This window comes from Electrophorus electricus, unplaced genomic scaffold (genome assembly GCF_041902795.1).
Source record: "Electrophorus electricus isolate QZ-2024a unplaced genomic scaffold, ASM4190279v1 Scaffold84, whole genome shotgun sequence".
Classification (NCBI taxonomy): Eukaryota; Metazoa; Chordata; class Actinopteri; order Gymnotiformes; family Gymnotidae; genus Electrophorus; species Electrophorus electricus.
In genome coordinates this window covers 181,041-193,540 of record NW_027658801.1, presented here as the reverse complement: position 1 = coordinate 193,540, position 12,500 = coordinate 181,041, and the positions used below count along the sequence as shown (strand labels likewise).

Sequence of the window (12,500 nt, the reverse complement as noted above, 5' to 3'; positions counted from 1 at the left end):
GCTGGGCATGACTGTGTTTGACCTCTTGGCTCTGGAAGTCTATTTCTAGGCTTATATAAAGGGTCAAACTTCTTGAAGTGTGCCCAGGCCCAGAGCTACTTTGCTGGGCATGACTGTGTTTGACCTCTGGGGCCTGGAAGTCTGGTAGTAGTAGTATGATTTAAAGGCACAAAGTGATTGAAGTGTGCCCAGGCCCAGAGCTACTTTGCTGGGCATGACTGTGTTTGACCTCTTGGGCCTGGAAGTCTGGTAGTAGTAGTAGTAGTAGTAGTAGTAGTAGTAGTAGTAGTATGATTTAAAGGTACAAAGTGAATGAAGTGTGCCCAGGCCCAGAGCTACTTTGCTGGGCATGACTGTGTTTGACGTCTTGGGCCTGGAAGTCTGGTAGTAGTAGTATGATTTAAAGGTACAAAGTGAATGAAGTGTGCCCAGGCCCAGAGCTACTTTGCTGGGCATGACTGTGTTTGACCTCTTGGCTCTGGAAGTCTATTTCTAGGCTTATATAAAGGGTCAAACTTCTTGAAGTGTGCCCAGGCCCAGAGCTACTTTGCTGGGCATGACTGTGTTTGACCTCTGGGGCCTGGAAGTCTGGTAGTAGTAGTATGATTTAAAGGCACAAAGTGATTGAAGTGTGCCCAGGCCCAGAGCTACTTTGCTGGGCATGAATGTGTTTGAACTCTTGGGCCTGGAAGTCTATTTCTAGGCTTATATAAAGGGTCAAACTTCTTGAAGTGTGCCCAGGCCCAGAGCTACTTTGCTGGGCATGACTGTGTTTGACCTCTTGGGCCTGGAAGTCTGGTAGTAGTAGTAGTAGTAGTAGTAGTAGTAGTAGTAGTAGTAGTAGTATGATTTAAAGGTACAAAGTGAATGAAGTGTGCCCAGGCCCACAGCTACTTTGCTGGGCATGACTGTGTTTGACCTCTTGGGCCTGAAAGTCTATTTCTAGGCTTATATAAAGGGTCAAACTTCTTGAAGTGTGCCCAGGCCCAGAGCTACTTTGCTGGGCATGACTGTGTTTGACCTCTGGGGCCTGGAAGTCTGGTAGTAGTAGTATGATTTAAAGACACAAAGTGATTGAAGTGTGCCCAGGCCCAGAGCTACTTTGCTGGGCATGAATGTGTTTGAACTCTTGGGCCTGGAAGTCTGGTAGTAGTAGTATGATTTAAAGGTACAAAGTGAATGAAGTGTGCCCAGGCCCAGAGCTACTTTGCTGTGCATGACTGTGTTTGACCTCTTGGCTCTGGAAGTCTATTTCTAGGCTTATATAAAGGGTCAAACTTCTTGAAGTGTGCCCAGGCCCAGAGCTACTTTGCTGGGCATGACTGTGTTTGACCTCTGGGGCCTGGAAGTCTGGTAGTAGTAGTATGATTTAAAGGCACAAAGTGATTGAAGTGTGCCCAGGCCCAGAGCTACTTTGCTGGGCATGATTCTGTGACCTCTTGGGTCTGGAAATGTGGTACTTTGAAGGATTAAAAGAGTGAAACGGTCTGAAGTGTGCGCAGGTGTAAAGCAACCTTGCTAGGCATGAAGGTGTGACCTCCAGGGCCTGGAAGTCTGGTGGTAGTAGTAGTATGATTTAAAGGCACAAAGTGATTGAAGTGTGCCCAGGCCCAGAGCTACTTTGCTGGGCATGACTGTGTTTGACCTCTTGGGCCTGGAAGTCTGGTGGTAGTAGTAGTATGATTTAAAGGCACAAAGTGATTGAAGTGTGCCCAGGCCCAGAGCTACTTTGCTGGGCATGACTGTGTTTGACCTCTTGGCTCTGGAAGTCTATTTCTAGGCTTATATAAAGGGTCAAACTTCTTGAAGTGTGCCCAGGCCCAGAGCTACTTTGCTGGGCATGACTGTGTTTGACCTCTGGGGCCTGGAAGTCTGGTAGTAGTAGTATGATTTAAAGGCACAAAGTGATTGAAGTGTGCCCAGGCCCAGAGCTACTTTGCTGGGCATGAATGTGTTTGAACTCTTGGGCCTGGAAGTCTATTTCTAGGCTTATATAAAGGGTCAAACTTCTTGAAGTGTGCCCAGGCCCAGAGCTACTTTGCTGGGCATGACTGTGTTTGACCTCTTGGGCCTGGAAGTCTGGTAGTAGTAGTAGTAGTAGTAGTAGTAGTAGTAGTAGTAGTAGTAGTAGTATGATTTAAAGGTACAAAGTGAATGAAGTGTGCCCAGGCCCACAGCTACTTTGCTGGGCATGACTGTGTTTGACCTCTTGGGCCTGAAAGTCTATTTCTAGGCTTATATAAAGGGTCAAACTTCTTGAAGTGTGCCCAGGCCCAGAGCTACTTTGCTGGGCATGACTGTGTTTGACCTCTGGGGCCTGGAAGTCTGGTAGTAGTAGTATGATTTAAAGACACAAAGTGATTGAAGTGTGCCCAGGCCCAGAGCTACTTTGCTGGGCATGAATGTGTTTGAACTCTTGGGCCTGGAAGTCTGGTAGTAGTAGTATGATTTAAAGGTACAAAGTGAATGAAGTGTGCCCAGGCCCAGAGCTACTTTGCTGTGCATGACTGTGTTTGACCTCTTGGCTCTGGAAGTCTATTTCTAGGCTTATATAAAGGGTCAAACTTCTTGAAGTGTGCCCAGGCCCAGAGCTACTTTGCTGGGCATGACTGTGTTTGACCTCTGGGGCCTGGAAGTCTGGTAGTAGTAGTATGATTTAAAGGCACAAAGTGATTGAAGTGTGCCCAGGCCCAGAGCTACTTTGCTGGGCATGATTCTGTGACCTCTTGGGTCTGGAAATGTGGTACTTTGAAGGATTAAAAGAGTGAAACGGTCTGAAGTGTGCGCAGGTGTAAAGCAACCTTGCTAGGCATGAAGGTGTGACCTCCAGGGCCTGGAAGTCTGGTGGTAGTAGTAGTATGATTTAAAGGCACAAAGTGATTGAAGTGTGCCCAGGCCCAGAGCTACTTTGCTGGGCATGACTGTGTTTGACCTCTTGGGCCTGGAAGTCTGGTGGTAGTAGTAGTATGATTTAAAGGCACAAAGTGATTGAAGTGTGCCCAGGCCCAGAGCTACTTTGCTGGGCATGACTGTGTTTGACCTCTTGGCTCTGGAAGTCTATTTCTAGGCTTATATAAAGGGTCAAACTTCTTGAAGTGTGCCCAGGCCCAGAGCTACTTTGCTGGGCATGACTGTGTTTGACCTCTGGGGCCTGGAAGTCTGGTAGTAGTAGTATGATTTAAAGGCACAAAGTGATTGAAGTGTGCCCAGGCCCAGAGCTACTTTGCTGGGCATGAATGTGTTTGAACTCTTGGGCCTGGAAGTCTATTTCTAGGCTTATATAAAGGGTCAAACTTCTTGAAGTGTGCCCAGGCCCAGAGCTACTTTGCTGGGCATGACTGTGTTTGACCTCTTGGGCCTGGAAGTCTGGTAGTAGTAGTAGTAGTAGTAGTAGTAGTAGTAGTAGTAGTAGTAGTATGATTTAAAGGTACAAAGTGAATGAAGTGTGCCCAGGCCCACAGCTACTTTGCTGGGCATGACTGTGTTTGACCTCTTGGGCCTGAAAGTCTATTTCTAGGCTTATATAAAGGGTCAAACTTCTTGAAGTGTGCCCAGGCCCAGAGCTACTTTGCTGGGCATGACTGTGTTTGACCTCTGGGGCCTGGAAGTCTGGTAGTAGTAGTATGATTTAAAGACACAAAGTGATTGAAGTGTGCCCAGGCCCAGAGCTACTTTGCTGGGCATGAATGTGTTTGAACTCTTGGGCCTGGAAGTCTGGTAGTAGTAGTATGATTTAAAGGTACAAAGTGAATGAAGTGTGCCCAGGCCCAGAGCTACTTTGCTGTGCATGACTGTGTTTGACCTCTTGGCTCTGGAAGTCTATTTCTAGGCTTATATAAAGGGTCAAACTTCTTGAAGTGTGCCCAGGCCCAGAGCTACTTTGCTGGGCATGACTGTGTTTGACCTCTGGGGCCTGGAAGTCTGGTAGTAGTAGTATGATTTAAAGGCACAAAGTGATTGAAGTGTGCCCAGGCCCAGAGCTACTTTGCTGGGCATGATTCTGTGACCTCTTGGGTCTGGAAATGTGGTACTTTGAAGGATTAAAAGAGTGAAACGGTCTGAAGTGTGCGCAGGTGTAAAGCAACCTTGCTAGGCATGAAGGTGTGACCTCCAGGGCCTGGAAGTCTGGTGGTAGTAGTAGTATGATTTAAAGGCACAAAGTGATTGAAGTGTGCCCAGGCCCAGAGCTACTTTGCTGGGCATGACTGTGTTTGACCTCTTGGGCCTGGAAGTCTGGTGGTAGTAGTAGTATGATTTAAAGGCACAAAGTGATTGAAGTGTGCCCAGGCCCAGAGCTACTTTGCTGGGCATGACTGTGTTTGACCTCTTGGCTCTGGAAGTCTATTTCTAGGCTTATATAAAGGGTCAAACTTCTTGAAGTGTGCCCAGGCCCAGAGCTACTTTGCTGGGCATGACTGTGTTTGACCTCTGGGGCCTGGAAGTCTGGTAGTAGTAGTATGATTTAAAGGCACAAAGTGATTGAAGTGTGCCCAGGCCCAGAGCTACTTTGCTGGGCATGAATGTGTTTGAACTCTTGGGCCTGGAAGTCTATTTCTAGGCTTATATAAAGGGTCAAACTTCTTGAAGTGTGCCCAGGCCCAGAGCTACTTTGCTGGGCATGACTGTGTTTGACCTCTTGGGCCTGGAAGTCTGGTAGTAGTAGTAGTAGTAGTAGTAGTAGTAGTAGTAGTAGTAGTAGTATGATTTAAAGGTACAAAGTGAATGAAGTGTGCCCAGGCCCACAGCTACTTTGCTGGGCATGACTGTGTTTGACCTCTTGGGCCTGAAAGTCTATTTCTAGGCTTATATAAAGGGTCAAACTTCTTGAAGTGTGCCCAGGCCCAGAGCTACTTTGCTGGGCATGACTGTGTTTGACCTCTGGGGCCTGGAAGTCTGGTAGTAGTAGTATGATTTAAAGACACAAAGTGATTGAAGTGTGCCCAGGCCCAGAGCTACTTTGCTGGGCATGAATGTGTTTGAACTCTTGGGCCTGGAAGTCTGGTAGTAGTAGTATGATTTAAAGGTACAAAGTGAATGAAGTGTGCCCAGGCCCAGAGCTACTTTGCTGTGCATGACTGTGTTTGACCTCTTGGCTCTGGAAGTCTATTTCTAGGCTTATATAAAGAGTCAAACTTCTTGAAGTGTGCCCAGGCCCAGAGCTACTTTGCTGGGCATGACTGTGTTTGACCTCTGGGGCCTGGAAGTCTGGTAGTAGTAGTATGATTTAAAGGCACAAAGTGATTGAAGTGTGCCCAGGCCCAGAGCTACTTTGCTGGGCATGATTCTGTGACCTCTTGGGTCTGGAAATGTGGTACTTTGAAGGATTAAAAGAGTGAAACGGTCTGAAGTGTGCGCAGGTGTAAAGCAACCTTGCTAGGCATGAAGGTGTGACCTCCAGGGCCTGGAAGTCTGGTGGTAGTAGTAGTATGATTTAAAGGCACAAAGTGATTGAAGTGTGCCCAGGCCCAGAGCTACTTTGCTGGGCATGACTGTGTTTGACCTCTTGGGCCTGGAAGTCTGGTGGTAGTAGTAGTATGATTTAAAGGCACAAAGTGATTGAAGTGTGCCCAGGCCCAGAGCTACTTTGCTGGGCATGAATGTGTTTGAACTCTTGGGCCTGGAAGTCTATTTCTAGGCTTATATAAAGGGTCAAACATCTTGAAGTGTGCCCAGGCCCAGAGCTACTTTGCTGTGCATGACTGTGGTTGACCTCTTGGCCCTGGAAGTCTGGTGGTAGTAGTAGTATGATTTAAAGGCACAAAGTGAATGAAGTGTGCCCAGGCCCAGAGCTACTTTGCTGGGCATGAATGTGTTTGAACTCTTGGGCCTGGAAGTCTGGTAGTAGTAGTAGTAGTAGTAGTAGTAGTAGTAGTAGTATGATTTAAAGGCACAAAGTGCTTGAAGTGTGCCCAGGCCCAGAGCTACTTTGCTGTGCATGACTGTGTTTGACCTCTTGGCTCTGGAAGTCTATTTCTAGGCTTATATAAAGGGTCAAACTTCTTGAAGTGTGCCCAGGCCCAGAGCTACTTTGCTGTGTATGACTGTGTGACCTCTTGGCCCTGGAATTCTGGTGGTAGTAGTAGTATGATTTAAAGGCACAAAGTGAATGAAGTGTGCCCAGGCCCAGAGCTACTTTGCTGGGCATGACTGTGTTTGACCTCTTGGGCCTGGAAGTCTGGTAGTAGTAGTATGATTTAAAGGCACAAAGTGATTGAAGTGTGCCCAGGCCCAGAGCTACTTTGCTGGGCATGAATGTGTTTGAACTCTTGGGCCTGGAAGTCTATTTCTAGGCTTATATAAAGGGACAAACTTCTTGAAGTGTGCCCAGGCCCAGAGCTACTTTGCTGTGTATGACTGTGTGACCTCTTGGCCCTGGAATTCTGGTGGTAGTAGTAGTAGTAGTAGTATGATTTAAAGGTACAAAGTGAATGAAGTGTGCCCAGGCCCAGAGCCAGGCCTGGGCAGCAGGGGGCGCTCCTGGCCATGCCCAGCGAGTTTCGTGCGAATCGGACCTGGTCCGGAAGAGATACGAAGGGAAAACTCATTACTCGTCGGGGTGGCACATCCAGGCTCTCGACCCTCCCAAAGCGTCCGACCAGGGTGCACCCTGCCGGGCATGGTTAGCCGCCAGCCCCCTTCCTGGAGGTCTGGTTGGCACGGGGTTTTGATTTATCGGTTTCATATCTCTGGGCTCCTTGGGAGCAGAAAGTCGGTTGAGGGCCCTTTGGAAAGAGCCGGGGCTGCCGTTTAACGCTGTCCAAGCGGCAGGCGAAGCGCACCCACCGTTTTTACGCTATGATAAAACCGCCGGGGCGGCAAACACAGGGCCGGTCGGGTTTGAAGACGAATATCTCTTCGGCCCTTGGGAGGAGAGAAGCAGCGCGGGTCACCTTTGAACGCGCTCGCTGCCAGGAACGTCTGGCGTAAAAGTTTCGTGGGAATCGGACGTTCCTAGGCTGAGAAGCGAGCGCCCGCCCTCGGGCGGTCGGGGCCCCTTTCTCATTCCCCGTCTGGGCTAAAAATACGAGGTCGGACCCGATGGACTCGGGAGACTGGAGAGTACCAGGGAGACCCTGGAAGCAGGCGACCCGACCCACGCTTCGCTGTCTCCTCGGCCCTCGGGAGTAGAAGCGCGGGGACGGTGGCGTGGGCAGCAGGGGGCGCTCCTGGCCATGCCCAGCGAGTTTCGTGCGAATCGGACCTGGTCCGGAAGAGATACGAAGGGAAAACTCATTACTCGTCGGGGTGGCACATCCAGGCTCTCGACCCTCCCAAAGCGTCCGACCAGGGTGCACCCTGCCGGGCATGGTTAGCCGCCAGCCCCCTTCCTGGAGGTCTGGTTGGCACGGGGTTTTGATTTTTCGGTTTCATATCTCTGGGCTCCTTGGGAGCAGAAAGTCGGTTGAGGGCCCTTTGGAAAGAGCCGGGGCTGCCGTTTAACGCTGTCCAAGCGGCAGGCGAAGCGCACCCACCGTTTTTACGCTATGATTTTTTAAAACCGCCGGGGCGGCAAACACAGGGCCGGTCGGGTTTGAAGACGAATATCTCTTCGGCCCTTGGGAGGAGAGAAGCAGCGCGGGTCACCTTTGAACGCGCTCGCTGCCAGGAACGTCTGGCGTAAAAGTTTCGTGGGAATCGGACGTTCCTAGGCTGAGAAGCGAGCGCCCGCCCTCGGGCGGTCGGGGGCCCCTTTCTCATTCCCCGTCTGGGCTAAAAATACGAGGTCGGACCCGATGGACTCGGGAGACTGGAGAGTACCAGGGAGACCCTGGAAGCAGGCGACCCGACCCACGCTTCGCTGTCTCCTCGGCCCTCGGGAGTAGAAGCGCGGGGACGGTGGCGTGGGCAGCAGGGGGCGCTCCTGGCCATGCCCAGCGAGTTTCGTGCGAATCGGACCTGGTCCGGAAGAGATACGAAGGGAAAACTCATTACTCGTCGGGGTGGCACATCCAGGCTCTCGACCCTCCCAAAGCGTCCGACCAGGGTGCACCCTGCCGGGCATGGTTAGCCGCCAGCCCCCTTCCTGGAGGTCTGGTTGGCACGGGGTTTTGATTTATCGGTTTCATATCTCTGGGCTCCTTGGGAGCAGAAAGTCGGTTGAGGGCCCTTTGGAAAGAGCCGGGGCTGCCGTTTAACGCTGTCCAAGCGGCAGGCGAAGCGCACCCACCGTTTTTACGCTATGATTTTTTAAAACCGCCGGGGCGGCAAACACAGGGCCGGTCGGGTTTGAAGACGAATATCTCTTCGGCCCTTGGGAGGAGAGAAGCAGCGCGGGTCACCTTTGAACGCGCTCGCTGCCAGGAACGTCTGGCGTAAAAGTTTCGTGGGAATCGGACGTTCCTAGGCTGAGAAGCGAGCGCCCGCCCTCGGGCGGTCGGGGGCCCCTTTCTCATTCCCCGTCTGGGCTAAAAATACGAGGTCGGACCCGATGGACTCGGGAGACTGGAGAGTACCAGGGAGACCCTGGAAGCAGGCGACCCGACCCACGCTTCGCTGTCTCCTCGGCCCTCGGGAGTAGAAGCGCGGGGACGGTGGCGTGGGCAGCAGGGGGCGCTCCTGGCCATGCCCAGCGAGTTTCGTGCGAATCGGACCTGGTCCGGAAGAGATACGAAGGGAAAACTCATTACTCGTCGGGGTGGCACATCCAGGCTCTCGACCCTCCCAAAGTGTCCGACCAGGGTGCACCCTGCCGGGCTAAGAGAACAGCCAGGTGAACCCTGGAGGTTCCGAACTCCAGACCCCTGGACCCGACGGCTCAGTCCGCCTCAGGTGCACTACAGAGGTCCTCGGGCTGTCCCTGAGTGCATTAAAACGGAAATCAGAATTACTCCCCCGGGTGGCACTTCCAGGCTCTCGACCCTCCCAAAGTGTCCGACCAGGGTGCACCCTGCTGGGCATGGTTAGCCGCCAGCCCCCTTCCTGGAGGTCTGGTTGGCACGGGGTTTTGCAAATAGGTCCCGTCGGGTATATGGGAGAGCAAAGAGAATCAATGGGGTCCAAGCACTAAATTCATCCAGTGGCGTTCTCTGGAAGCCCAAGGGGAGTCCGAGGGGTGTTCGGCCGGCAAGGGGAGCTCTCCCTCGGACACATGATCAAACGCCTGTCCCCTACCGGAAAGTGGTGTGCTCTGGATGCCCCCCCCCCCCCCCCATCCCCCGAGGGGGGTGCTTATCCCGCGAGGGGAGCCCTCCTCGGGTTAAGTGAACCATCATGCCGATTCCCCTATGGAAGTGGGCACATCCAGGCACACAGTCTGCTTTGCTCTCCCCGACCCGAGTGCGTCTGTTGGGCTGAGTGTACGCCCAGGCAACTGGATCCAATGGCTCAGTCCGCCGCAGCGTGCTTCGACGATGGGTCGTACAGCCATGCCACCAGGGTGGGCGTGTTTGTAAATGTACCAGTGGATTCTCGTCGGCCTGCCACATCCATGGTATCGACCCACCAGGCCTGTCCGACCAGGGGTTGACCCTGGACGGGCACGGTCTGTGGTTTGGCCCTTGTCCTAGATGAAATCGGGCACGGGGTTTTCTGGCCAGGTACCATCGGGTTACTGGGAGAGCGGCTTCGGTCTCCAGGTGAGACCAATGGTGAAGCAGCACGAGGCAATGGAGAGCATGCAAAGCGATGGGGAAGCCATGCACGGCAATGGCCACGAAAAAAAAAAAAAAATCACCACGGAAGGAACGTGAAGAACAAGGAGGAGTGTAGTGACACTGCCCAAAGCTGCCCGGTGTTGCAGGGGTCTATTGGTGTGTTGCTTCCTTGTTTGGTAGAGTGGAGTACCAGACCCGCCAGGGGTAGGCAAACCATTCCCCCTACGGTAAGTGAGGAGCCAGCCATTTGACGAGCGGGTGTCCACGTGTACGGGTGCGAGCGCTATCCCCCCACACGGGGTTAGGCCACGGCCTTAGGTGGACGTCTGCCGACCAGCCCCGGCTGATCCAGAACTTCTGATGTGGAGAGCGGTTTTGACAGATCCTCCCTGGTTCTAGCGGGTCAAGCCTCTGATGGGGGGTGGGGGTTATTTGTAACCCATCCCAGAACTCTCTGGGGGAGACTCAGACGGCCAGTCTGTCTACTCAGTTGTCCTATACTGGTGTCTGTGGTTTGGGAGGAAGGGAGTGCCCTGCTTTGTTGGCCTCCTCTTCAAACCTACCTGGGCCCACGAATCACTCTTCTTGGTTACATCACGAAACGTAGGTTGAGCGAGGCTAGGGGGGAGGGAATTCGACGAGGTCTTTCCCTTGTCCCCCCACCAGCGGCCCACGAAAATCAAAACGGCGTGAAGAGAGGGAACGCCGAAAGCACCTGGAGTCGGCCGTCCGCACCTCCGGAGGAGGTGGACGGGGTACGGTGCGGGCATGACCGGATGGGACAGCTTTGCATCAAGGTGAGAGGTCGGCGTCCGAAGGCCAGAGGGCGGTGCGCGAGCACGTTTACACTGGCCGCGGAAGCTGTCCTGGGTAGCCCTGTATGGCGTCTGGACCTGACGGCGCACGCACTTACAACCCGCTGCTTCCTAGCCCCCGGAAGGGGAGGCGGATGTCACTCGTGGTTCATCCCAGACCACGGTGCAAACTACCTGGTTGATCCTGCCAGTAACATATGCTTGTCTCAAAGATTAAGCCATGCAGGTCTAAGTGCACACGGCCGGTACAGTGAAACTGCGAATGGCTCATTAAATCAGTTATGGTTCCTTTGATCGCTCCACACGTTACTCGGATAACTGTGGTAATTCTAGAGCTAATACATGCAAACGAGCGCTGACCCTTCGGGGGATGCGTGCATTTATCAGACCCAAAACCCATCCGGGGGGCTCGGGCCCCCCGGCCGCTTTGGTGACTCTAGATAACCTCGGGCCGATCGCGCGCCCTCCGCGGCGGCGACGTCTCATTCGAATGTCTGCCCTATCAACTTTCGATGGTACCATAGTCGGCTACCATGGTGACCACGGGTAACGGGGAATCAGGGTTCGATTCCGGAGAGGGAGCCTGAGAAACGGCTACCACATCCAAGGAAGGCAGCAGGCGCGCAAATTACCCATTCCCGACACGGGGAGGTAGTGACGAAAAATAACGATACAGGTCTCTTTCGAGGCCCTGTAATCGGAATGAGCGTATCCTAAACCCATGCCCATTGGAGGGCAAGTCTGGTGCCAGCAGCCGCGGTAATTCCAGCTCCAATAGCGTATATTAAAGTTGCTGCAGTTAAAAAGCTCGTAGTTGGATGTCGGGAGTGGGCTGGCGGTCCGCCGCGAGGCGTGCCACCGCCTGTCTCAGACCCTGTCTCCCGGTGCCCCCCGGATGCCCTTGGCTGGGTGTCCGGACGGGGCTCGGAGCGTTTACTTTGAAAAAATTAGAGTGTTCAAAGCGGGCCCGCTTCTCGCCTGAATACCTGAGCTAGGAATAATGGAATAGGACTCCGGTTCTATTTTGTGGGTTTCCTGAACCAGGGCCATGATTAAGAGGGACGGCCGGGGGCATTCGTATTGCGCCGCTAGAGGTGAAATTCTTGGACCGGCGCAAGACGGACGAAAGCGAAAGCATTTGCCAAGAATGTTTTCATTAATCAAGAACGAAAGTCGGAGGTTCGAAGACGATCAGATACCGTCGTAGTTCCGACCGTAAACTATGCCGACCCGCGATCCGGCGGCGTTATTCCCATGACCCGCCGGGCAGCGTGAGGGAAACCACGAGTCTGTGGGTTCCGGGGGGAGTATGGTTGCAAAGCTGAAACTTAAAGGAATTGACGGAAGGGCACCACCAGGAGTGGAGCCTGCGGCTTAATTTGACTCAACACGGGAAACCTCACCCGGCCCGGACACGGAAAGGATTGACAGATTGATAGCTCTTTCTCGATTCTGTGGGTGGTGGTGCATGGCCGTTCTTAGTTGGTGGAGCGATTTGTCTGGTTAATTCCGATAACGAACGAGACTCCGGCATGCTAAATAGTTACGCGGCCCTCCGCGGTCGGCGTCAAACTTCTTAGAGGGACAAGTGGCGTTCAGCCACGCGAGATGGAGCAATAACAGGTCTGTGATGCCCTTAGATGTCCGGGGCTGCACGCGCGCCACAATGGTTGGATCAGCGTGTGCCTACCCTACACCGAGAGGTGCGGGTAATCCGCTGAACCCCATTCGTGATGGGGACTGGGGATTGCAATTATTCCCCATGAACGAGGAATTCCCAGTAAGCGCGGGTCATAAGCTCGCGTTGATTAAGTCCCTGCCCTTTGTACACACCGCCCGTCGCTACTACCGATCGGATGGTTTAGTGAGGTCCTCGGATCGGCCCCGCCGGGGCTCCTCGCGGGCCTTGGCGGAGCGCCGAGAAGTCGATCAAACTTGACTATCTAGAGGAAGTAAAAGTCGTAACAAGGTTTTCGTAGGTGAACCTGCGAAAGGATCATTAACGGGTAACGCTGTCCGGCGTGCCTCCTCTCCCGACCCCCTCGACTTCGCCGTCCCCCCGCGTCGGGGCCCAGGGTCGAAAGGGTCTTCG

At 53.1% G+C, this 12,500-nt stretch overlaps 1 non-coding gene across 1 annotated transcript; it reads left to right on the top strand.

Annotated features, from left to right (window-relative positions):
• The first annotated feature begins 10,579 nt into the window (after positions 1–10,579).
• LOC145656650 (18S ribosomal RNA) lies at positions 10,580–12,410 on the top strand. Its single transcript, XR_014122253.1, has one exon. It is a non-coding gene; the product is annotated as an 18S ribosomal RNA (ribosomal RNA).
• Positions 12,411–12,500: the final 90 nt, after the last annotated feature.